Here is a 24,773-nt window from a genome sequence, read left to right as displayed (position 1 = left end):
GCTACTTAACCTTGCTGAGCTGCAGGGTTCCTGTCTGAAAAAAGGAGGGCAGTTATGCTCAACTTTCAGGCCTGTTCTGAGGATAAGAGAGAATAGCATCTGAGGCACCAAAGTCAGAGCCTGGGAACCAGCTGTGCTCAGTAAATGTTCCTTTCCCCTCTCACTCCCTCTCCTTTCTTAGACGGTCTTTATGGTTTTCCACTTTACGTTTGGTACATTATTATAATCCCTTGTTATTGCCCGGCATCTTTCTCCAAGGGCCCAAAGTACTTTGATCTACATTTTGTCATCTGGCCAATACCCTTGTGATTTAAGCACAGTGTCCTGATGGTGTTCATTTTCTTCTTGGAGAAAATAAGACGGGGGAATTCTCATGATTCATTTGCTCAAGTGCATAGAGATAAGGAGAAGGCTCCTCTGTTCATTTCATTTAACAAGTTTTTTTGTTTGTTTTTGTTTTTTTTTGTTTGTTTTCTTGTGGTTTTTTTTTGTTTTTTTTTTCAGTATCTTCCAGCCTCTGGAGTTTGCAAAAAAAATCAGAGTTTTCAGACTTGTGGTAGAGCAAAGCAAATATGGTTAACAGAATTATGAGCAGTCCCAACTCACGAAGGTTTGAATATAAAACACTGAGCAGGATGTGATACACGCATAAAAATTAGATATAAACATTCAAGAAATGCCATGATCCTCATTTCACAGATGAGGAAACAAGCCCATTAAGTGAGCTGATTGAGAGCACGGTTAATGGTAGGCCTCAGATATGAACTTCATTCTTCTGAATATTGCACAACAGTATCTAAACTACTGCTCTACTACCTGGTCCAAAGAACCAGCTGCTGGCACACTGCGTGGAGTTAAATTCCTGGCTTTCCCACTCATCAGCCGAGTGAACTTGCACAGTTACTTGGGTTCAGAGGGCTGTAAAATGGGGATAATAATAGTTCCTGTTTAATAAGGTTTTTCTGGGCTTCCCTGGTGGCTCAGTGGTTAAGAATCCTCCTGCCAATGCAGGAGACACGGGTTCGATCCCTGGTCCGGGAAGATCCCACATGCCGCGGCGCAACTAAGCCCGTGCGCCACAACTACTGAGCCCGCGCGCCTAGAGCCCGTGCTCCGCAACAAGAGAAGCCACTGCAATGAGAAGCCCACGCACCGCAATGAAGAGTAGCCCCCACCTGCATCAGCTGGAGAAAGCCTGCGCGCAGCCATGAAGACCCAATGCAGCCAAAAATAAAAAAATAAAGTAAGGTTTTTCTGGGGATTAAATGATATGGCACAGCGACCGGTCTCTAAGTCATCAGTCAAAGTATGCTCTGAGTATCAGCCACCTTAAAAAGCTTCACTCTTCTCTGCTTCTTTTTCTCCTTTTGTTTCTCATTTCTAAGTTCCTTTTTCCCCTCCCAGGGTTCTTTTGGAAGATACTGATCCTGCCCAGTTATAAACACGTGACCCGTCTGTCACTCATGCATTCAGCTCTTCAAACATGTCTTTGATGTAGTTAAGCTGGGAAGAAGGAGAGGGCAGCAAGTGCTTGGCGAGGAGTCTCCAGCAAAGAGAACCCGCAGGCGCTTCAAGCTCTGCTTTGGAGTTGAGAGGATCTGACCTCAAGTCTCAAGTTCTGTCGTATATCAGCTGTGCCCTTTCCAAATACAAGCTCCCATAGTCCAGTTTCCTCACCTATAAAATGGGGAAGTCAAGGTCTTGTTAGAGAATTACAATAAAAGTGGAATGAGATAAGGCATGCAAGATGTCCAAACGTGCCTGATGCTTCGTCTTTTCACCCTAGATTATAGCCTTCGGGAAGGCAGGGACCACACCTACTTCATTCACTGTCAAGTTCTTAGTGCTGAATAGATGTGAATACTTTTTGGATCACCTGAAGCAAGGAACCTAAAAGCTGGAGACTGCCTGGCAGATCCCGGGAAGCTGAGTGAGAATTCTTTTGCTCTTCTAGACCTATTCTGTTTTAGAAGTTTTAAGCAGTTTCAAAAGGTCATGAAGATATAAGACTGTATGTAAGGATTGGCTATGTATGTTAAATGTGTGTGACACCCATGGTCATTCAATTATGTTTATAAGGCTGAAAATTGGAGACAACATCTATGCCGGACAAAAGGGATTGGACAAGTTACTAATGGTATAATCATGCTGTTGTTAAAAATGTTTTAGAGGAATATTAAATGACGTATGAAATAATCATAAAATTTTAAGTGGAAAATCCAAAATTAAGATACCAGTGTTGTAAGAAATCATGTATAAATAGAATAAGTACATAGTATATATCTATTTTAAAAGGGAACACAAATACATCAAGAAGTTGCTGGAAAGTGGGATTACAGATGCTCTCTTTTCCTTTGACCTTTACAGTTTCAACTTCTTCATAATACAAGTGACTCTTAAAGTAAAAACAAAATACCTAATAATATTAAAATTGACAACCATCCAGAGAACCAGATGCTAATTACTAAAGAGCAATAATGTCTCTGCATTTTCCACATCCTATTCCTGGCTCTGAAATCTTCCATTCTGTCACTGCTTCTACCCAACTCTTTTTTTTTGTTTCTTAATTTATGTATTTATTTGGCTGCACCGAGTCTTAGTTGCAGCATGCAGGATCTTTAGTTGTGGCATGTGGGTTCTAGTTCCCTGACCAGGGATCGAACCCCGCCCCCAGCATTGGGAGTGCGAAGTCTTAACCACTGACCACCAGGGAAGTCCTGCTTCTGCCCAACTCTTAAGCTCAAAAAGAGAGACTGCTTTCTTTTTCTTTGTTTCTTTCTCCTTGACCTAATATTCACTTCTGCATCTGAATATTCCCATCCTTTGTTCTTGGAAATGCAGAACTTTATTGATATTTTGCTCCAGGAGGCCAAGTGTTTAAAGCAAAGTTAGAGAACTTTTTATCAGCTACATAGTCGTGTTTCAGATTATTCAAACTTGCATTATGATTAGTTATTTATTTGTCTCCTTACTGCTAAATTTTAAGTGCCTTGAATTACCTTTACCTGCCTGGGTTAATTTTTTGTCTTCCGCCTCTTCAAGGGACCTAGATCAGGCCTGGCATATAGCAAACATTCAAAGGTTTAGATATTGAATTAAGCAAATGTTTGTTGCAACCAAAAAGGGCTCTTCTAGCTTTATTACAACCTGTACAGCCTTTTAAAAACATGAAGTAGAATGTTTTCTTGTGTTCTATACCATGTTTCCATCCTTCTTTTAAGTAGCTTCCTAATAACCCATCCAAAGTATGCCCTACGTGTTCTACCTCCAAAATGTATCTTGAAGAACCTACTGTATAGCACAGGGAACTCTACTCATACTCTATAGTGGCCTATATGAGAAAATAATCTAAAAAAAAGTGGATATATGTATATGTGCAACTGATGCACTTTGCTGTACACCTGAAACTAACACAACATTGTAATTCAACTATACTCCAATAAAAATTTTAAAAATAAATAAATTAAAGAAAAAACAAACAAAATGTATCTTGGGGGCTTCCCTGGTGGCGCAGTGGTTAAGAACCTACCTCCCAATGCAGGGGACACGGGTTCGAGCCCTGGTCTGGGAAGATCCCACATGCCGCAGAGCAACTAAGCCCGTGAGCCACAACTACTGAGCCTGCGCTCTAGAGCCTGCGAGCCACAACTACTGAGCCCGTGTGCCACAACTACTGAAGCCCGCGTGTCTAGAGCCCGTGCTCTGCAGCAGGAGAAGCCACTGCAATGAGAAGCCCGCGCACCACAACGAAGACTAGCCCCCGCTCACCGCAACTAGAGAAAAGCCCGTGCGCAAAAATAAATAAATAAATAATGTATCTTGAGTCTGCCCACTTTTTCTTCTTTCTTTTGACTCTTCTAGGTCATTATCACATTTACTCCCATCTCCTGTAGTGGGTGGAATAGTATTCTCCCCGCCTCCCCACACCCCCAGTCTCAGAAAGGACCTTATTTGGAAAAAGGGTCTTTGCAGATGTAATTAGTTAAGGATATCCAGATGACATCCTACTGGATGTATTAGAAGAGGAGAAGACACAGGGACACATGGGGAAGAAGACCACGTGGAGACAGGCAGAGATTGGACGACTGATGCAGCTGCAAGTCAGGGGACGCCCAGGACTGCTGGGGTCCCCCAGAAGCTAGGAAGGGGCAAGGAAGGATTCCTCGCTAGAGCCTTCGGAGGGAGCATGGCCCTGCTGATACCTGGATTTCGAGCTTCTAGGCTCCAGAGCTGTGAAAAGAACAGATCTCTTGTTGAAGCCTCCCAGTTTGTGGTACTTGGCTAAGGCAGCCCTAGGAAACTAATACATCTGCCTACAACCCAGAGTGTTAATTTGTAACACATATCAGATCAGCTCACTCATCTGCTTAAAATCCTCCAGTCATTTCCCTTTGCTCTTAAATAAACCCCAAAGCCCCCATCGTGGCCTACAGATTGGTCCTAACTTCAGTTGGTTTAGACATACCACCCACCACCTTGCTTTTTATAGTGACCTATGGACCCCAAGCCACTCCCTCTCATTCCTCAAAGATTTTAGTTCCTCACTCACTGTCACTCCATCTCTACTCATGTCTTTTTTTTTAAATTGAAGTATAGTTGATTTACAGTATCGTGTTAGTTTCAGGTATACAGCACAGCAATTCAGTTATATATATATATATATATATATATATATATATATAATGTATATATGTGTGTATATATATATTCTTCTTCAGATTCTTTCCCTTTATAGGTTATTACAAAATACTGAGTATAGTTCCATGTGCTATACAGTAGGTCCTTGGTCCTATTCATGTCTTAATGCTTGGTGACGGCACCATATACCAAAATGATTCTGGCCACCCCGTGGTCTCTCATTTCCTTGAACCCTTCTTCTTTTCTTTTCTTTTTTGAAAATATTTATTTATTTATTTGGCTGCACCAGGTCTTAGTTGCGGAACGTGAGATCTTTGTTGCCATGTGCGGGATCTAGTTCCCTGACCAGGAATCGAACCCGGGCCCCCTGCATTGGTAGCGCAGAGTCTTACCCACTGGATCACCAGGGAAGTCCCAAACTCTCCTTCTTCAGTGATGGTGTCCATCTGCCCTTTACTCCATGGTCTTACCTGGACTCTACCATTACCACCGACTGCGACCCCTCACTGGTTCCAATGCCCTGCATCCCACCCTCTGACCACCGTAAGGGTAAATAACAAAAAGATTGAACTTTCCCTGTTGCCCAAAGAGAAAGACACCTTTCCCTCCCTCCCTTTCCTTCCTTTTATTAGAGCATTTGCTGGAGAAAAGAATATTTTTAAACCCTACCTCTGTCCCTTTGATATGTACATAAATCTTCTAAAAAGTTCTGGTCAACATTACAACCCAGAGATGTTCTTCTTAAAGGCCTAGGAGCCACCTCTTTGAAATGTAAACATCAAGGACGATACCTTCCTGTTACTGCTTGTCATAGAAGTTTGAGAAGTTTTCTTTTTCCTCCAGATAAAGGCAGGTAACTAACACAGGTACCTACCCCATTTACCAGGTGAATTATTTTTGCCCCAACACGGACCACTCCCATTTTTCCTCCTCATTTCCCTAGTACCCACTGGGACCAAAATCCATCGACCCTGCCATTGTCTATCTGTCTGTCACACTGTCATGCCCTCACTTCCCTCCTTAAACTTCATGGCCCACCATTTTGTCTACTCCCTTGCCCCTCCCTTCAGCCCTCTTGTCCTTTACTTGCTTGGTTTTACTTGATGGGCAAAAATCCAACCCTCCACCTGCCTCACCTGGGTGATGCACCCACTGGCTGGAGGAAAACATAAGACTATACTGATTGGTCTTGAAGGAAACTAGAATATTTCACCCCAAAATAGGACACTTTGGCATATCAATTATTCTGAGTTAAAGGCACTCAAGAAACATCAGGGGCAAGGAGGACATTGACCCTGTGTTTCTTGCTAAAAGCAGGAGATAAAGTTCCCAGGTGTCTGCCCTGTCCTGGGAGGAAGGAAGACATTCTTATCACCAGAGACGGGAGATTGGAAGTGAGAAATCTGTACCAACAACCTTATTAAACTAACCTTTATCTTCCTAGTTACTTCTTCACCACTTACCACCCCTTGTCCAAACCCTTCTGTCTTGTCAATTTGTCACAAATTCATTGTGTCTTTGTCTGAAAGATATAAAAGCTTCCTGCTCTGGTCAAAAAAATTATATGCTCTTCTGTTAATTTGTTCTGTGTCAGTTTAATTCCTAGGCCCGGCCAGAGACCCAGATAGGGTGGAGGAGAGTTTTTCCTCCCCTGCAATTCTACTTTAAATTTATGACCAGGAACCTAAGTTGATCCCTTGGTAGAGTCCAGTGCTTTATGTTATTTCCCCAATTCATTCTCTCTCCCACTCTCCCAGACAAGTATTTTAAACTCTCTTCTCTCCTGTGTGTCTATTTCCTCTTATTCCATCTCTACCCTCAGCAGAGGACTTTGCTAATTCTCTAAGAAAACTAAAACAATCCAAAGAAAACCACCAGAAGCCCCCATCATCATATACAAAAAATAACTTGAAATGGGTCATAGACTTAAATGAAAGAGCTGAAACTATAACATTCTTAGAAGAAAACAAAGGAGTAAAGCTTTGTGATTGAGTTGGGAAAAAATCCATTTCTTAGATATGATACCAAAATCGCAAACAACATAAGAAAAATAAATTGAACTTCATCAAAACAAAAACTTTTGTATTTCAAAGAACATCAACAAGAAGGTGAAAAGACAACTCACAGAATGGGAGAAAAATATTTTCAAATCGTATATCTGATAAGGGACTTGTATCCAGAATTTATAAAGAACACTTACTACTCAATGATAAAAAGAGAAATAACCTAATTAAAAAATGAGCAACAGATCTGAACATTCTCCAGAGAAGATATACAGATGGCCAATAAGTATATGAAAAGGTGCTCAATATCATAAGTCATTAGAGAAATACAAATAAAAACCACAATGAGATGCCACTTCACACTCACGAAGATAGCTATAATTTTAAAAAGGACAAGTGATGATGAGGAAGTAGACAAGTTGGAACCCTCATACATTGTTGGTGGGAATAGAAAATGGTGCAGCCACTTTGGAAAACAGTTCGGCAACTTCTTTCTTACTTTCTTTTCTTTCTTTCTTTCTTTCTTTCTTTCTTTCTTTCTTTCTTTCTTTCTTTATTCATACATTCATTCATTCATTCATTTATTTATTTATGGCTGCTTTGGGTCTTTGTTGCTGCACACAGGCTTTCTTTAGTTGCGGCAAGCGGGGGCTACTCTTCATTGCGGTGCACGGGCTTCTCATTGCGGTGGCTTCTCTTGTTGCGGAGCATGGGCTCTAGGCGCGTGGTCTTCAGTGGTTGTGGTGCGTGGGCTTCAATAGTTGTGGCACATGGGCTTAGTTGCTCCGTGGCATGTGGGATCTTCCTGGACCAGGGCTCAAACCTGTGTCCCCTGCATTGGCAGGTGGATTCTTAACCATTGTGCCACCAGGGAAGCCCCAGCAATTTCTTAAATGTTAAACGGAGTTCCCAGGTGACCCAGCAATTCCACTCCCAGGTATATACTGAAGAAATTAAAACTATATACGCACAAAAACTTGGACACAAATGTGAATAACAGCATTATTCATAATAGCCAAAATGTGGAAACAACCCAAATGTCCTTCAGCTGATGAGTAGGTAAATAAAATGAGGCATATCCACACAATGGAATATTATTTGACAATGAAAAGGAGTGGGGGGAGTTCCCTGATGGTCTAGTGGTTAGGATTCTGGGCTTTCACTGCCATGGCCCGGGTTCAATCCCAGGTCAGGGAACTGAGATCCCACAAGCCACCCAGCACAGCCAAAAAAAAAACCTAAACAAACAAACAAAAAGAAGTGGGGCAGTGATGCCTGCTTCAATATGATGAACCTTGAAAACATTGAAGCCAGTCACTGAAGACCATATCTTATATGATTCACTTTATGTGAAATATCCAAAACAGGCCAATCCATGGAGGCAGAAAGCAGATTAGTAGTTTCCTAGGGTTTGAGAAAGAGCAGGGAATGGGGAAGAATTGGAGGAAAATAGAGAGTGGTTACTAGCGGGCATGGAGTTCCTTTGAGGGATGATGAAAATATAAGATTGATCGTGGTGATGATCGCACAACTCTATGAATATACTACAAAACGGGGAATTGTAATTTAATGAGTGACTTGTATGGTATGTGAATTATTTCTCAATAAAGTTGTTAAAAAATAGAAATCAACCACAAATACCATTTACCAAAAACGTAACCGAAAACAAACAAGGCCGCTCAAGCAAGACCTGCTGGTGAAACCTTTCCAGATCCTTGTTTGGATTCCCACACGGCCTGACAACTCCCATCCCTGTCTCACGGCTTTCAGTGTGGGAGCCTGCAGTCCATCTGTCCTCATCGCTGGGCTGGGGCTACTAGAGGCCAAGGGTCATACTTCACTCTTCTCTGCATCACCATGTGCCCGGCACAAGGAAGGTTGCCAGTAAATGTTTGTTTAATGAGTGAATGCTCATAATCATCTTGATAAATATTGTGACATTTAAAAAATATGTCAATTAGATATTTAATTGTTTGATAAATATTCATAGTCATGAACCTTTGATTCATCAACATCTGATAAACATTGTTGGATCTGTGGTTCTGAGAACCGTGCTGTACTTAATAACTTCAGAGGTCAAGTATGTCAGATTCTCCGAATACTTGACCTCTATTTTGATCTCAGCACTGGGCAGCCAGCACTTTAGGGAGCAAGCCACGGGGTAGGTGGCTGGAGTGGCCGGGCTTTGCCCTGAACCCACCAGCCCAGCTGCCCATCCCCTCTCTCATGCTCAGCCTGCAGCCGGCTCTGGAGGTGATCCAGGCCCTCTAGACCCTGCCTCTGAATCATCTCTGGGCCCCTGTTGCAGACATAGTGTCCCACACGGACGGGGTCCTCAGGAAGGCTTGCTCTGTGGGCTATCCTACCTGAACTGGTCCTAGAGACCTGCGCTTAGCCAGCGGGCCAGCGGGAAGAAGTTTGCAGGCAGAGACAGGAGAGCACAGGTGACAGTGGTGGAGGAAGTGGCCGATCGTGTCCTCCTTGTCCTTTCATTCCACTGAGAGCCTGAGGCCAGCCGAGGGGAAAGTCCACGCCCCTTGGAGGACAGCGTAGGTGGTTCCCTGGCTGCAAATGAGGCTCCTGCCCAGCATTTTCTTAAAGAGCCTTTAAAATTCCCATTTAGAACTGCTGGTAGTCCCTGTGAAAATGTATACTGATCTGTACTACGTCCTTCTCTCTCTGTGGATGTATTTGGCGAGAGTGACGCAATGATGGTACCCATTTGGAAAAGGAGCGCTGCAATCCTAGGGAATTTTGACTAAGAATGTTTAAAGGAACAATGGTTCTCACCACACATAACTGCCACGAGGAGCAGCACGAATTTTCAGCAAATCTCTGCTTTCTGGAAGCCTGCTGACATACTGAGCAGGGCTTTCCAGGTGTCAGTGAACTCGGGGGTGAAATCTCTTGGGAGAGTGCTGTGGGTCCAGGTTGGGTGTGACCCTGAGCCGTGTGTCTGTGAGTTTGGGAGGCCCTTGGGGACCCTCATTTCTTTGACCAGCTCATCCATCACACCTGAGCACTTCCTGCTTTTCTGTGCCCTGCTTTCCTCACTCCAGTTCTTCCCAGGGTGCTCTGAGTCCTCCCCCGATCTCAGAGCCTCAGGGCTCCCTGGAGACATCATCCAGGGCAAACACACTTGCTGTATGTCAACCTTCCTTCTTCCTGCTGAGCCCTCCCCCAAGGACATCCATGGGGAAACCGATGCTGCCAGACCAGATGCCTCCGTGTCCGTGAAGAAGCCCCTCCTGCCAAGGGTCCAGCAGACCACCGCACTCTCCCCCTCCTAGGAAGGGACCTGTGTGCATGGTGGTAGGTCCTTGGAGATGACAAGGTCCGTCAGGGAGAGACCCCTGTCTGCCTGGTTCCCTGTGAGGAAAATCAACAATGAGTATTTCCTGAATGAATGAATGAATGGATGGATGAAGATGAATGAGTGAAATGTCATCATCTGGTTCCTCCCCCCTCCTCTGTGAGGCCGGGCATCTGACTTTGGTGCAGTATCTCTCTCCAGCTCGAATGGAATGGTTTGAGTGTCCCTATGGACAACATCCAACCCGGCCTCTAAGCTCCTCCACTCCAAGGCCCTTCCCTTTGGTCCTTTCAGCTGCCCACTCCTGTGGCTGCACCCTGCACCTTGTCATCACATGAAACTGCCCCACCTCTGAAAGCTTGAATAGCAACATCCCACTCTCATGCCCAACTCCCACTGCACTGCCTTCAGTGCGCCCTCACACACGTACATACACACACACACACATGCACACACGCATGCCTCTGCCTTCCCCTGCTCTGTCACCTCCTCCCAATCGGGCTTCTATTCCCACCAGGCCTGACTGTCTGAACTTCCCTTTCATCAGCACCTTTGATTCTCTCGTGCCCTACTCTTCCCGTGAATCATCCTCAGCTCATTTCAGCAAAACCCTTGATGCTGAGTCTTCCCCACCTGCATCTGGGCAGTTCAGCAGTGCCAGAGAGGCCCCACAGAGCTGCCCAGCACCGCTCTTGCCCTCCTTTCCCAGCTGTCCCTTCCCTTTGGTCACTCACCCGTTCATGCTTTCAGCGAATACGCTTTGATCTCCAACCACGGGCCAGGGCTGTTCAAGGTTCCTGGGGCTGAGTGGTCAAAGCCAGGTCAGGTCCCTGCTCTCAGAGACCTCCCCTGCTGCTGGGGGGACACGGTAAATAGATAAATGACCGTCACGGTGATTCAGCGGGGTCAGCCTCACTGCTCTGCTGGAGTTACTACCTGGGGCTTTGCAGCCTTCATTCTGAAGATGACCTTGCCCCCTACTTCAAGAAAAGTGATACCCTCGGATGTCATATCATTTCTAATTCTGCCAAGCTATGAATTTACCACCCTACGTACCTCTCACCCCGCAGCTGCCTTGTTCTTCTCGTTTAGAGAACGCGACAGGTCCTCCTCTTCGAGGCCAGTGTCCCCCACCCCCGTGCTCATCACCGAAGCCCCCCTCTACTTCCCCTATCGGTTATCTCCTGGCTATCCTTCATCGTCACACCGTCATTCCACGATCCTTCCCCTCAGCATGCAAACAAGCTCAATCGTCTTCTTTGTTTTTTATTTTTTTAAAATTTAGTCCCTGCCATGCGGCTTGCGGGATCTTAGTTCCCTGACCAGGAATTGAACCGGGCCACCACAGTGAAAGCGCTGAGTCCTAACCACTGGACTACCAGGGAGCTCCCTCAATCGTCTTCTGTCTTTAAACCACCCTCCTTGGGCCCTGAGCCCCACTCCACACACCCCTCCCCCTCCCCAATCTCTCTCCTTCCTTCTAAACTTCCAGCACTGTGTTCGCATCCTGACTGCCAGGCACACCCGAGTTCCCCTGCTGTTGAAGGACCTACTGTGTGCTTGAACCTATGCTCATTGCTGGGGTAACCATGGGAGCCATGACAGGCAAGGCCCCGGCCTCAGGCAGCTTACATTCTGGTGTGGAAGGCAGGTCACGTGCAAGTAAACAGGTAAAGAAGAATGAGAAATTTACATATTTTTTTAAAGTTCTATGAAGAAGATAAAAAGGGGTAGTGAGACTGAGAGTAACGGGGAAAACCCACTTCAAATAGGGTTCTCCCTGGAGAAATGACAGGGCCTGAAAGTTTAGAATCGCCCAGATTCGTGAGGGGGGGTGGACAGGAAGAGCCATGCCTGGTGGGAGGAGACCCCCGGCTCTGCTGGGGACGCTGTGTGTAGGTGGGAGCCATTCCCACCTCAAGCCGCTACCACCTGTCCTCACCGCTTCCTCGAAAACAATCCTCCCTCCATTTTTAAGCCCAGGGAACAGGTGCAGTCACGTTTGTTACTGCTCCCTGCTCCAGGTAACCTCGTTTAACGCTCTCCTCTGGAATCACCCCTTGCTGGGACTTGCACGAGTCCATCCTCTCCTGTGGTCACTCATTTCCTGACTCTTTCCTGCGTGTCCTTTCTCTGACCTCCCTTTATTTTTGTTGTCCCCAAAACTCCATTCTTTGCCCGCTCCTTTCTCTCCCTACACCAGAGGTTTATGACTTTTGGGGATCACAGATCCCTTTGATTCTCTGTTGATCTCTCCTCCTAGAAAAAATAACTGCACATTACACAATACATAGGATTCTTTTCATATGATATTATCAAGGAGCTTGTGGGCCCCTCTAGACTCTCGGACTCCAGATCTAGAAGCCTTATCTATACACTTTCCCAGAGAGATTTCATCCATTCCCGCAGGACTATCTATTCTTTATAACTTTTAAACATTGAAGTGTAGTGGAAAGTGAGGGCTGAATAGGCAGAACACAGAAGATTTTTAGGATACAGAAACTACTTTGTATAATACTATTATAATGATGGATACATGTCATTATACATTTTGTCCAAACCCACAGAATACCAAGAATGAACACCAAGGGTGAAACCTAATGTAAACTACAAACTAGGTGGTAATGATGTGTCAATGTAGGTTCACGGATTGTAACAAATATAACACTCTGGTGGGGGAACTTGATAATGGGGGCGGCTGTGCACGTGGGAATTCTGTATTTTCCGTCCAATTTGGTCGTGAACCTAAAACTGCTCTAAAAATTAATGCCTATTATTTTAAAAGAGGAACTATAATGTGTACAGAAAAGAGAACAAATTACAGGTATACAGCTCAATGAATCACAGGTGGGAACACCCATGGAACCATGACCCAAGTCAAGAAATAGAGCATTAGTTTAAAAAGAAAAAAGAGTATTAGTAATGCACCAGAAGCCCCCTTTGCCCTCTGCCATTTGGTATTTCCTCACACTCTCCAAAGGAAACTACCAGCCTGACCTCTAATGCCATTGAGTAGTTTTGCCTGTTATAAATAGAATCATACACTATCTACTCTTCGGTGTCTGGTTTCTTGATTCCTACATTATGCTTGTGAGGTTCGATGTTCTTGGGTGTAGCGATGATTTGTTCATTTTAATTGGTGTGCAATATTCACTGCCGGGTGTACCATGGTGTATTTTGGTGGACTTCTGTTTCAAGTTTGGGGCTTTTAGGAATCATGCTGCTGTGAACATTCTTGTACATGTCTTTCGGTGAACACGTTGTACGTACTCCTGTTGAATATATATTTGGGAGTGAAATTGTTGGGTCCTGGAGTTTACATATATTTAACTTATGTAGATAATTCTAGTTTTCCAAAGTGATTGCACTAAGCCAAACACCCCACCAGCAATGTGTGAAAGCTCCTGTCACTCCACGTCCTCATCAATACTTGGTGTTGTCAGAATTTAAAATTTTAGCCATCCAGATGTGTGTGTAATGACAGCTCATTGTGGTTTTAACTCACATTTCCCTGATGACTAATTATGTAGAGGACACTTTCATGTGTTTATTGGTCATTAATATACTCATATATTTTGTATTGGGTTGTTGTTTTTTCACTGTTGAGTTGTAGGAGTTCTTTATACATCCTGGATGCCAGGCCACTGTCTGATATACGTTTTGCGAATATTTTCTACCAGCCTGTATCTTGCTTATTCATCTTATTAACTGTCTTTTTTTAAAATTAATTTATTTATTTTTGGCTGCATTGGGTCTTCGTTGCTGCACGTGGGCTTTCTCTAGTTGCGGTGAGCGGGGGCTACTCTTCGTTGCGTGCGTGGGCTTCTCATTGCGGTGGCTTCTCTTGTTGCGGAGCACAGGCTCTAGGTGTGCAGGCTCCAGTAGCTGCGATGTGTGGGCTCAGTAGTTGTTGCGCATCGGCTTAGCTGCTCTGCGGCATGTGGGATCTTCCCGGACCAGGGCTTGAACCCATGTCCCCTGCATTGGCAGGCGGATTCCTAATCACTGTGCCACCAGGGAAGTCCCTGAACTGTGTCTTCGGATGATCAGAAATTTCTAATTTTGATGTTTAACTTATCAATTTTCTTTTACGATTATGGATTTTTGTGACCTAAGAAACCTTTGCTTATCCCCCAAGTCACAAGATATTCTACTACGTTTCCTTTTTAAATCTTTATTGTTTTAACTTCGGTGTTTAGGTCTATGATCTATTTTGAATTCATATTTTTTGTATGGCATGAGGTTGAATTCAGGGTCTATTTTTCCCTTTATGGATATCCAGTTATTCCAGCACCATTTGTTTTTCATTTTATTTATTTATTTAACATGTTTATTGGAGTATAATTGCTTTACAATGGTGTGTTATTTCTGCTGTGTAACAAAGTGAATCAGCTATACGTATACATGTATCCAGCACCATTTGTTGAACAGAATTTCCTCTCCTCATCGGATTGCTTTGGTGCCTTTGTTGAAAATCAAATGATTACATAAATTAGAGTCTATTTCTGGGCTCTCTATTCTTTTCCATGATGTGTTTGTTGATTCTTCCTTCAGAAGCATACTATCTTAATTACTGTAACTTTACAGTAGGCCTTGAAATCACGTAGTGTACATCCTCTAACTTTGGGGTTTTTTTCAAGTGTTTTGAAAAAACCTTTTGTATTGCTGCACATTTTGGAATCAGCTTGTCAATTTATACCAAAAAAAAGAAAAACCTGCTGAAATTTTGATTGGGATTGCACTGAATCTATAGATTAATGTGGTGAGAATGGACATATTTTTTTTTAATGTGATTTTTCAGGCTTTATTTATTTATTTATTATTTATTTTTTTTTTGGCTGTGTTGGGTCTTCATTGCTGCACGCAGGCTTTCTCTAGTTGCGGCGAGTGGGGGTCTGCTCTTCGTTGTAGTGCACAGGCTTCTCATTGCAGTGGCTTCTCTTGCTGCGGAGCATGGGCTCTAGGTGCGCGGGCTCAGTAGTTGTGGTACGCGGGCTCTAGGGCACAGGCTCAGTAGTTGTGGCTCGCGGGCTTAGTTGCTCCGCGGCATGTGGGATCTTCCCGGACCAGGGCTCGAACCCGTGTCCCCTGCATTGGCAGGCGGATTCTTAACCACTGTGCCACCAGGGAAGCCCGAGAATGGACATCTTAATGACAACTGGGAGGCACCCTTAACTCTGCCCTCTCCTTTAGCCCTAACAGCGATCATGGAGGCCTGCTGATTTTTCTCCTCTTTGTCCCTAGCGCTTCCATGCTAGTGCAGGCCTTCCTCATTACTCACCCAGATAATTGCAATCTCTGCTTAATTACCTGGACCCTGCAAATGTAGCTCATGCACCAGCCTGAGAGAGACTGCTTTTGGAAATCTGACCCCACTACTCTGGCTTGAAACCCATTAGCTCCAGGATGAGTCCCAGTTGCCTTAACTTGAAATGTACCAGTTCATGATCTGGCTCTTTCTCACCTTTTCAGCTACATTTCCTGATATTCGCTGTCCCTTCCTTTTCCCAAAAGCCTCCCCACCCCCCCCAAATGAGTTGGGACCCCTCCTTGATGCATCAGTCATGCCCTGTACACAGGACTGGGTACATAACGCAGGGTCCCTTGCTCAAAAATTATTAAGAATTTCAAGATGACAACAGCAGAGTTTTAAACCAGGTGTGAGTGAGGGTCTTATGAGCATGGGGCCCTGCGTGATTGCACAGGGCCTTTGCACTTCCCACACTTGTCATTGTCTCTGTTTCTGTGGAGCAGGAAGCCCTAGAACTCTGAAGGACCCAGGCAAGTCATCCATGAAGTGAGCTGCTTTCTTCCAAAATCAATGGCTTTTGTCTTTTGTTATAACCTGATCGCTTTGAACGCCCTTAGAAGGTAGAACATTGACTACTATTACAGTCCAGCTGCCCAATTCTGAAAACTGAGTCAACAAATGATTCTGTTCAGTGAGGCCCGCTGTGTTCGGGGCATTGAGAGCCCTGATGGAATGAATTTGCTTGTGGTTGTGATGTCAGCCAGTAATCCCACCACAAAGGTGGAGGTTGTGATAAACTTTCAAGCACAGACGTGACCAGTTTCTGTGTCGTATAATTAGCCTGTGCTCATTCTCAGTAAATATCTGTTCTTATTCAAAGGATTCTATACATTAAACTCTCCAAAAGAGCTCCTTCAAATAGACTGGAAATGCATGCCCATGTGTATTTGGTATCATTTATGCAAAGTGTTAGTGTATGATTGAAGGAGAAAACGTGCAGTGAGGTAGCATCCCACTGTCAGGGGTGAGGTGTGGGGTGTTTATTGCAATCTGGTTTGGGGCCCAGGTCCTAGTGAGGGTCTTCAAGGTCAAGTATAAGAGGTCTTCCAGTCTGTCTTACTGCCAACTTCCCTGGCTTGATTTCTCCCACCCTAGAACTCCTTGGCAGTGTGGACTACATCCTATGCAGACTTTTATTCCTAGTATGCACAAGGTCTGGCAATAGGTCCAGTAAATGTTTGGCTAATGAATGGAAGATAAAGGGAGAAAAAAAGAGGGAGGGAAACAGAATGGGGATTTCAGCGTTGGATTATATTATCTTGTGGAAGTAAGATATCTTATATTATCCCTACCACCACCACCTAGAGCAGACAAGCAAAGAAAACACAGCTTTACTTAATCTAAGGTTCAGCTTAACTTTGTCCATAATGTAGATAATAACTCATTCTGGTGCATTTAAGACAGTTAAATGTCCATATTAATAATACTAATGAAAACAATAATAAATTTATATTAATAACATTTATGAAATTTATTTTCTTAATAACGTGCATATAGCTTTAACCATTTTTTAATTTAGTTATTCATTTATTTATTTATTCAACAGACAGTGAGTGCCTATTATGTGTTATAACTAGGGAATAGATTTTCATGATCAAACATTCTATAGCTGATTTCACCATTGGCCATTTGTGGATTTAACATAATAAAAAAGTAAATCTTTTTTCATATAAATTTATTTATTTTATTTTATTTATTTTTGGCTGAGTCGGGTCTTTGTTGCTGCGTGCAGGCTTTCTCTAGTTGAGGCGAGCGGGGGCTACTCTTCAGTTGCGGTGCGTGGGCTTCTCACCGCGGTGGCTTCTCTTGTTGCGGAGCACGGGCTCTAGGCGCACGGGCTCAGTAGTTGTGGCGCATGGACTTAGTTGCTCCACAGCATGTGGGATCTTCCCGGACCAGGGCTCGAACCCGTGTCCCCTGCATTGGCAGGCGGTTTCTTAACCACTGTGCCACCAGGGAAGCCCAAAAGTAAATCTTTTTAAACGTAAAACTATTAACTGTCTATTCCTTTCTCTTTCTTGCTCAAGTCACATAAAATGGACAGAAGGCATAACACAAGGCTGTGTAAAAATACAGGGCAGCACCGATGTGCAAACTGCATATGCATACCTGAAAATGTTAACATTATCTCATATACGTTCTGGAATCTGTGTGCCAATTCAGCCCACAGAGAAAGACTTACATGGTATTGTCTTATTTTTGTATAATAATGTCATCTACAAAGCATTTTCATCTGTGTAATTTCACTTGAAATCTGCCTTCTAAAAACTTACAACCTCAGACAGACATATTGACAAATGTCTGAACACATAGTAGTAACTCAATAGATATTCGCTGAATGAGTGTATGAATGAGTATGGTTACAGGACACATGATTAAGAGTTAAGTATTAAAATAACACAGAAACTTTATAGTAAGTCCTAAAGGCATTTCAATTCCATTCAAACATGGCATTTACACATGGTAGTAGCTGAATACATGGGTGCTTAACTAAATTTAATTTCTCACATCTTTGCTATACTGCAGGAGTCTATCGCATGGAGGGAGGAGCGATTCTCTTTTTCCCTTGGTGGGAAAGACAACCTGTACATGATGATGGTGATGAGGATGATGACGATGATGTTGATGGTGACGACCATGCAAGTCACGTGTAGTTAGGCAGAATTCTAAGCTGACCCAATGTCCTTCACTTTTGCATAGTTCCCTCCTCTGTAACTATGATAGGCTATGATGTTACATCACATGGCAAAAAAGATTTTGCAGATATAATTAAGGTTACTAATCAGTTGATCTTAAGATAGGGCCACCTACTCACATGAGCCCTTTAGAAGAGTCTTCTCTGTTGGATGCAGAGGGGAAGTCACTGAGACTCACTGTGGCCAGCTTGAAAGACCACAAGCATCCATACTGTGAGCTCCCCATGGGGGTCACGGAGGAAGGACCTGAGAATGGCTTCTGGGAGCTGGGAGTGGCCCCCGGCTGACAGCCAGCAAGGAAACAAGGGATCTCAGCCCTACAACTGAAGAAAACTGAATTCTGCCAACAACAAGAATGATCTGGGAAGCTGATTTCTCCCCAGAGCCTCCAGACCAGCCAGCCTGGCCGACACCTTAGTTTCTGCCAGAGAACCAGCCATGCCACGCCATAATTCTGACCTACAGAACTGTGGGTCAATATTTACGCTGTTTTAAGCCACCAAGTTTGTGGTAATTTGCTATTAGCAATAGAAAACTAATCCAGTTGTTAGTGGTATTTTTAAGGTGTGGAAAGTTCCTCTGCAGGTTATGCGGAACCCGAAGCAATGATTCAGAGTAACAGGGAAGTGGGTGAGCTAGGCATCCTGGGCTGGGAAGGGCGTGGATAGCTATCAGTATTCTGAAATGGGGTCTGACAGGCGAGAAGAAGACCACGCGATCAGCAGGAGTCTGGAAGACAGAAACGTTATCTTTGGGGATCACTTATAGTAACATCTTCCTCTTTCATTCATTCAACAAATATTTATATTTGTTCTCTTCTCAGTGTTGCATATAATTACATATATGTATAGCAGTCAGATGGTAAGGTCCCTGTTCTCACGGGGCTTACACGCTAGTGAGCATGGAGGAACCAGAGTATAAAACACTTCAAGTGTCAAAGAGTAAAGTCATGTCAGGTAATAAATGCAAGAAAGACAATAAAGCACACGGATGTGATGGACGCAGCTGGGCGGTGGCAGGGCTGCTGTGGGTCAGAGAAGGCATTTGGGGGTGGGGGGTGACATTTGAAATGAGATCCGGATGCTGCAAAGTAGCAGCTGTGGAAATGCTGAGGACAGAGCATTCTGGACAGAGAGAACAGCAAGTGCAAAGACCCTGAGGCCAGAAAAGCAAGAAAACAGTGTGGCCAAGTCACTGGGGAGGCTAAACACAGGTGGTGGAGGATCTTGTTAGGCATCAGGAAGGAGTTTGGATTTAAATGTGAGTGCACTGGATTCTAAGCAGGGGAGCGAAACCATCTGATGCAATATTTTAAAAAGGTTGCTCTGAGGGCTGAGGGTCAGGGGACGAGTGAAAGCAGGGAGACCAGCTGGCAGCTTGGGGAGCCAGGCAGTGGGTGGCAGTGGCAGTGTAGAAATCCGGAAAACCTTCTTTGGAGATAAAGCAGATAGACTTCCCGGTGGATTTGACTTGGAGAGTGAACCACTTGGTGAATATAATCAGTTGGTTAAAAGATTATTGTTGAAATAGAAAAAAAAACAAAAACAAAACGAAATGTTATTTTGCAAATACAACTGTAAGCACCAGTTTAAGAAACACTGCAGTGAGATTATATACAATGTATGATGAGAATCTAGGTATTTAAGGTCCCCTGGAGATGAAGGAGGATGAATGGGAGTTACTGAGGTACACAGAGGGTGGGATTAATAGTAGTCGGAAGAGCAGGTGCAAAGACTCGAAGGAGGTGTGAGAGAGGGTCTCGTATTTTTCACGCTGTGAGTAATTCAGTTTGGAGAGTCTAGGGAGTGAGCGGGGGTGTGAGAGGAGCTGGGGAGGGGGCAGCATCAGGTACGGTGGCTGGGAAAGTCGGAAGGGGCCAGCAAAGGTGTTCAGATGTGTTCTTCTAGGCTTGGGGAGAACTAAAGAGTTTCGAGTTAGACTGTTGATGTGATCAGGTTTGCCCATTAGAGACATGACTTTCTCTCCTGTGAGAGACAGATTTGGGGCAGGAAGACCAGAATAAAAGGATTGCGATGGCCAGGTGGGAGAGGATGAAATTTGAATTCCTCTGGCAGTGGGAACAGAGAAGAATGAATTTGACATCTGAAAGGGAGAATCAAAAGGATTTGGAGTTGGATTGGCTGTGGATGTAAAGAATTGGGAGAGGAATCTTGAATGTTTACTTGAAGGTCTCTGGATTAGCAACTAATGACACAGCAGTTAAGATTATTTGGAGTCTACAACTTTATTTTTTTCTTAGACAGTTTTTAATGTTTTTGTTCCCAGGAGTAAATAATAATAACTAATAAATAGTGCTTACTATGTTAGGAACAGTTCTAAGCGTTTCATATGTACTGTATTTTATTGAATCTAAAAGCCCATTAACTATAAGATGCACCATTATCCCATGTACCATTAGAAGAAAAACACTGTCAATTAAATATGCATGATACACAAGACACACCTGATTTCAGGGATGATAAAAATAGGTATCCTGGACTCAGTGAATTATAACACACACTCATTTTATCTTTATAACAACCCTCTGAGGTAGGTTCTATTATTATCCTCATTGTTCAGATGAGGAAACAGAAGCAGAGAGATTACATGAACTTGTTCTATCCAGCCTCTATCCAGGTAGCCAGTGGTAGGGCCAGGATTTGGACCCATGCAGTCTGGCTTTGAAGACTGGACTCTTAGCTCCAAGCACAGGCATTGGATAAAGCACCACATTCAAGTTCATCACAGTCTAGGGACTGAATATTTGTGTCAGAGATGAAACTAGAAACACCCGAGAAGCAGCACCTGCTTTGTAGTTCCACCCTCAGTGGAAAACAACCCTAGAATACAGAGGATTGAACCCTCAGGCCAGTGACTGCGGGAAGGGCACCATCCTGGCACCGAGGACCAAGAACACCTTGTTCTACCTGGCAGAAAACACCATGTTCCTTGCAGTGTGGTTCCTGACTCTCTGACATTTCTTGTTGGAGAAGGAAGATGTATAAATGGGCATGTTTGAAACAATCATTTGGCAGAGAGCTGTGCTGTTTTCAATATTCCAAAGGCCAAAATGTACGGGACAAAGAATTAGGACTTTGGGTCAGGATGTGGAGTGATTAATTGACTCATTTTTATCAAGAAATATTTACAAGAAATATTTACAAGTACATTACAAACCACAAAGGTAATTGCCATGGATTTACTTCAAATCTTTCAAAATAATCCGAGGATGAGGAAGTGGTGAGGGTATAGCTGAAACATAATGGTTCATGTGTGAATTGTTGAAGCTGGGTTTTATGTACATGAGTTCAATACACTATTATACTTCTAAATATGTTTAAAAATTTCCTAGAGTAATGAAAATGAGGGAGAAAGAAAATAACAGGGTGAAGAACATGTTCAAAAGGAGTCCACCCCCCATGGAAACAACCTAAGTGTCCACTAACAGTTGAATGGATAAAGAAACTGTGGTATATGTATATGATGGAATATTACTCAGCCATAAAAAGGAATGAAATTTTGCCATTTGCAGCAACATGGACGGATTTGGAGGGCATAATGCTAAGTGAAATAAGTCAGACAGAGAAAGATACTGTATGATATCACTTATATGTATTATTTGTGTTCTAAAAAAGACAACAAACTTGTGAATATAACAAAAGAAGCAGATTCACCGATATAGAGAACAAACTAGTGGTTATCAGTTGTGGGGGGCAATACAGGGGTGGGGGAGTGGGAGGTACAAACTGTTGGGTGTAAGATAGGCACAAGGATGTACTGTACAACCCAGGGAATACAGCCAATATTTTGTAATAACTGTAAATGGAAAGTAACCTTTAAAAATTGTATAGAAATCAAAAAATTTTTTAAATTTTAAAAAAGGAGCCCATCCCAAATTTAACAAAAAAGGAAGCTTTATGGGCTCTATTTAAAAAAATGATATTTGAATTAGCCTTGAGAGATTGTGACTTAAGGAAACCAGAGTGCCTGAAGGAAACTGCCAAGAACAGGCATCTAGTATAGCATGGCATCCATGTTCATTGTCTGTAGGATGTGTTAAATTACTGTGCATTTTAATAATAAAAATCTGCAAAAAAAATAAAGTTATTTATTCAGTACAGTGAAAGCATGGGAGAATGAGAAAAATATTCAAAAGGTGAGTTTTGAGGAGATGGTGGCCTCTGGATATAAGGACAAGGGGAGGGCTTCAAATGAGCATCAGCCAAGATTCAAAAGCAGAGTAATGAAATGGATATTCATGAGGCAGATGGCAAATCTAGGGGTCAGTCAGAGGGAAATCGGATTGAATAAGGTAAAGTGAAATGGCCTAGGACTCTTTATTATCAAAGTTAGTAGTAGGCTATATCTATATATCTTATACCTAATACATGTCACTTAATAAGCGACAGACATGCTTGTGGTTTACACTCAATGGGTCTTTACAATACATTCTTGAAAATAATAAAGGTAGGGACTTCCCTGGTGGTGCAGTGGTTAAGAATCCACCTGCCAGTGCAGGGGACACGGGTTCGAGCCCTGGTCCGGGAAGATCCCACATGTTGTGGAGCAACTAAGCCCCTGCGCCACAACTACTGAGCCTGCGCTCTAGAGCCTGCGAGCCACAACTACTGAGCCCGAGTGCCACAACTACTGAAGTCTGCGCGCCTAGAGCCCGTGCTCTGCAACAAGAGAAGCCACCCAATGAGAAGCCCGGGAACCGCAACGAAGAGTAGCCCCCGCTCACCGCAACTAGAGAAAAGCCCGCGCGCAGCAACAAAGACCCAAGGCAGCCAAAAATAAAAATAAATAAATAAAAATTTATTAAAAAAAATAATAAAGGTAGTATTTTTGTGTGTGTGAAAGTATTCAAAGTGTCTTGGAAATCATCCTGCATATTTTGGAAAATAAGCATTTTCCATTTTTTTTTTTTAAATTGAGGTATAGCTGAGTACAATATTAGTTTCAGGTGTACAACATAGTGATTCAATATTTTTATAATTATACTCCATTTAAAGTTATTATAAAATATTGGCTATATTCACTGTGCTGTACAATATATCCTTGTAGCTTGTTTATTTTATACACAGTAGTTTGTACCTCTGAATCCCCTACCCCTATCGTGTCCCTTCCCCCTTCCCTCTCCCCACCGCTAACCACTAGTTAGTTCTCTAGATCTGTCAGTCTGTTTCTGTTAACGTTTTCTATTTTTACAACTTGCTTAAAAGGCCTATTTTATTACCACTCTGAAGCCCATGATCTTTCTCTCCCTTGGGACACCGCCTCCCCAAGGAGGATGGCAGTCCTGCATATTTTCTCAAAAAAAGTCTCAGGCGGAAGGCAGAATTTGGACTGGAACTTTAAGGTAGAATAAGGACAGTTACAATAGGAACAAAATTGTTAAGCTCAGAAGTCCTTACTCTGCCATGAACAATATAGCTTGTGCTCAAAGGGACCCACCTCAGTTATATGAAAGTGAAGTGAGTACTACTCTCCAGTTTCAAAAGGACCCTTTTGCACAGTTAACCGACACTTTCTGCTGAAGTTTTATCTAACCACTCCAAGAATTCTTAAGTCCTCAGATCTAGGCAACAGTCTCTAAGTAACTGGATGATCAACAGAGAAAGTTTGTGAACTTTCTGAAAACAATACTTAAGTGAGGGTCTGTCTGTCAATACTGTCACACACCCATCTCAAAAAACATCAGGTTCAAATCCATTTCTTCCCTGATCACCTCTTCTTTTACCTTTTTTCCCCTCTTCTTTTACCTTTTTTCCCCTCTTCTTACTACTCTTTTTCTTTTCTTTCCTTATTTAGTGAGATTGCCAGGAAGGAAGAAAATTTTCTCTACCTTTCTAGGTTCTTTTGGCTGGTCTAAGAATTAAATTGACATCAGACTAATATGTGAAAATCAAACAAAAGTGTAATAACATGTATACATAGGAGAGACCCAGGAAAACTGAGTAATGCACCAAAATGCTGGAAACCCTCATCTTAAATACCATCTTCAGCTAAAGACAAAAAAGATTGTTTGGGGCACTGGTTTGAGACTTCAAAGGCAAGGAAGGCAACTGACATGGAGATTAAAAAGCAAATATTTGGTAAACAAATGCTTGCTGGGTATCACAGAGACAATGGGACACAGAGAGGGATTTTAACAGACTTTGCTAGGTTCCTCCCTGTCTACCACACCCAGTTCACACTCTAGTTATCCACGGCGACAGCGCCCTTCCTAGAACAGGTCCTCTATCTACATTCTTCTAGACAGTGAAGGGGAAGGTCAAAGTTTCTTCCTGTTTCTTCTTTTGGGCCTTGATCGGTTTCAGCTAGAAATAATCCGCATGCCAAAGAGACATTTTGGGGTGGAAAATTTTGCTCCCCTGCAGGATAACTGTCAATTCCAGATGAAAATATGTTTTTAATATCATTTTAAAAAAGCTTTTATTTCTAATGGAATATTGCAGAAACACTGGTGAGAAAAGAACTCACTTCCACTCTGAATTCGCTCCCAGGTCGCATTCTCTCCCTGGATTCCCTGACCGGGCCCCCCAAAGCCTCAGTCAGCCCAGACAGCCTCGCCCTCCCGGGTACCTCGACCCTTCGGCCTGAGCAGCGACTCTAAGAGCTTCCTGCTCCTCCCTGCTGAGACAAGGGAAAGCAGTTCTTCGCCGTCCCCGTATTAAGGTCGCTCCCATCCCCGCCGCCTCCCGGACCTCACTAGTTACCCTTCCCTAACTCCGCCACTTTCCCACTTCCGGGACCGGCGCTTTTTCCGGAGCCCGGAAGTGCGTCATCACCCAGCGCCAGCGCCCGGG

The 24,773-nt window shown here is 43.4% G+C and overlaps 1 non-coding gene across 1 annotated transcript; it reads right to left on the bottom strand.

The window, feature by feature from the left end:
- Window positions 1-4,975: 4,975 nt before the first annotated feature.
- TRNAG-ACC (transfer RNA glycine (anticodon ACC)) lies at window positions 4,976-5,048 on the bottom strand. Its single transcript has one exon. It is a non-coding gene; the product is annotated as a tRNA-Gly (tRNA).
- Between the last annotated feature and the right edge of the window lie 19,725 nt (window positions 5,049-24,773).

The sequence above is a fragment of the Eubalaena glacialis genome, chromosome 14 (genome assembly GCF_028564815.1).
Source record: "Eubalaena glacialis isolate mEubGla1 chromosome 14, mEubGla1.1.hap2.+ XY, whole genome shotgun sequence".
NCBI classification, from domain to species: Eukaryota; Metazoa; Chordata; class Mammalia; order Artiodactyla; family Balaenidae; genus Eubalaena; species Eubalaena glacialis.
The sequence above is the reverse complement of the archived record's forward strand: the minus strand, read 5'-3'. Positions and strand labels throughout refer to the sequence as shown.